Below are 2,615 nucleotides of genomic sequence, written 5' to 3' on the forward strand. Positions count from 1 at the left end.
CTCCTTGAGGAACTAATTTATTCATTGAACTAACACCTTCTGAGCATCTACCCTGTGCTGAACATTATTCTAGGTGCTGAGGATACAGTAGCAAAGTAAATAAAGCCCCTGCCATCCCTTCTAGTAAGGAGAGATGGAAAACAGAGAAACCAGAGAGTTATAATAATTCAGATAGTGCAAATACTATGGAGAGAATAAAGGAGTTAAGGGGTTAGGGAGTGCCAGGAGATGGGGGAGGGAAGTTGCCACTATATCTAGAAGGCTCAGGTGACATTTCAGCAGAGGTGTGAATGAAGCCAGGAAGCCAGTCACATGGCTATCTGGTAGAAGAGCTCTGCAGGTAGAGCAAAGAGTAAATGTAAAGACCCTGGGGGCAGGATAAAGGAACAAAGAGGCCAGGTTGGCTAAAGCCAAGGAGCACAAGGGATGGTGTAGGGAAAGGGTCAGAGAGGGCAAATCGTCTTAGGGCACTCTTAATGGTTTGGCTTTCACTGAATGAAATGGAAACCACTGGATGGTTTTGTGCAGAGCAATGACCTGATTGCAGCTAGGTTTTAAAGGGGTTAGAAGAGGCCTCTGGTCTAGGGGTGCCTGGCTCAAAGGCTAAGCATTGGACTCTGGATTTCAGCTCATGATCTCAGCAGAGAGTCTGCTTGGGATTCTCTCTGTCTCTCTCCCTGCTTGTTGCTGTCTCCCTCTCTCAAATAAATAAATTTTATTTTATTATTACTATTTTTTAGCTGTTTTATTTTGTGACTTTATTGAACATTTAATTACCAAACAAAACACATGGATCCCAAGTGCCCAAGGGCGAATACAGGCAAAAGATTAGGCCCCAATAATAAAGTAGCAACTACTGCAGAAATCAGTGCCCTAGTGATGCCTCGGATGGGACATATAGTTGGGTTTAGGCCCCTTTATCCTGCTGTGGCTTAGCACAAAAGGGAGGCACAATGTGTTGCATAGTTCAAATAAATTAATTTTAAGAGAAGGGGGAGGAACAGAAGGAGGAGAAGGAAAAGGGGAGGTGGTGGCCTCTGGTTTAGAGACCACCATAGGCTCCAGCTCCGGAGTGGTCTAAACCCTGTCCCATTCCCAGCTGAGGGAACTTGGCCTTAGTTCTCTCCTTAGTTCTCCAGGAAAGAACAATCCAATTTCAGCTAGGAATTCTCCCCTTCCTGCAGCTGACATAACTGGGCCAAGCTTTTCTGTAGGTAGTGGGGAGGGGAGGGAGACAACCCTGGGGGCTTGTATGTTAAATGTGGAATTTACTACCTCTGGGATGACCACAGGGTGCTAATGGTTCTGGGGGTGGGCGGTGCAGGCCTCATTCAGTCCACCAGTATCTAGCCAGCATCTACCAGTTGTGAGCCTAGGACACCTTCTGGCTGGGGGTGGGGGTGGAGGTGGGGGCGGGGAGGTGGGGGATGGTCAATAAGCCAGCAGCAAGCACCAAACACAGTCATGGTATCCGGAAAGGGAACTTCACCATGCCCCAAATTCAGGCCTGTGGGTCACTGCCCAAAGCTTGCCTCCAGAAATACATTCAGCTGCGCTACTGTCAGGGCAGGAGGCCTTTTTTTGGTCCTGTCCCTCCTAGACCTGGTCAGGCCCTCAAATGAGCAGCCTTGGAGTCCCACAGCTCCTCCCCTTTAAAGCTCTTTCTACAGTGGAACTCTTGTGGAGATTAGTAGGATTCTTTGATGCTTCTCCCCCACCATTCTAAAAACTACAGGGCCTGGTAAAGGCGTTCTTGGAGCATGCGGGGCATGGTCCCTGACATATAAGGGGTGCTCAAGAAATGGGCTAAGTGAGTCAATGATAAAGGAGAAAGGCAGGTAATGTTTTCCCCTTTTATAGGCAATAAAACATGCCCAGACAGGTGTGACTGCCTTCTGGCCCAGTTCCTACAGTAGGAGCATGTGGAGCATAGGGCCACACCTGATGGCCTCCCAGGTCCTCCTCCAGCTTCTCCTCTGCTCCTCGGAGGGCAGAGCCAGTCCTGAGCCTCCGAAACAAGACTGGCTTCCCAGGAAAAGATCCTATGGCAGATGTGGAGCAAGGGACAGCCCATTGATAACAATAATAGCATTTAGAATGTACCAAACTATTTCCACAGCCGCTCTTTGAGGCAGCTTCTGTTAGCATCCTCTCTTTAAAGATGAAGAAATGGAGCACAGTGGTTAAGTGCCATGGCCATGGTGGTAGCAGAGCCAAAGTCACAGAACTAAGTTGCCTCTGCTGCTGCGCAGAACATCAGCGTGGGCATCAGAGGTTAGGTGCTCCCCGGGCTCTGCTTGCAGTGTCCCATGTCCCGACTTCCTCATCTGTAGACGGTGACCATTAATAATGGCTAGCCATAGGGTTGTTGGAAGGATAATGCATGCGGAGTTTAGTACAGTGCCCAGCAGATGATCAATAAATGTTAATTATTGATATTTTTGTTATCGTTTGGAGAGTTTCTGGGCCTGGAAAGGAGGGCTGCAGGGCGGTATCGTCGCACAGACTGCAGATGAGGTCACTCTGGGGCAGGGGTGTGGGGCCCCTCTCCCGCCCTCACCGGCCCACAGCGGGCGGGGCGAGAGTGAGGGGGACAGCGGCCCCGCCCCGTCAGA

This window comes from Mustela erminea, chromosome 18 (assembly GCF_009829155.1).
Source record: "Mustela erminea isolate mMusErm1 chromosome 18, mMusErm1.Pri, whole genome shotgun sequence".
NCBI classification, from domain to species: domain Eukaryota; kingdom Metazoa; phylum Chordata; class Mammalia; order Carnivora; family Mustelidae; genus Mustela; species Mustela erminea.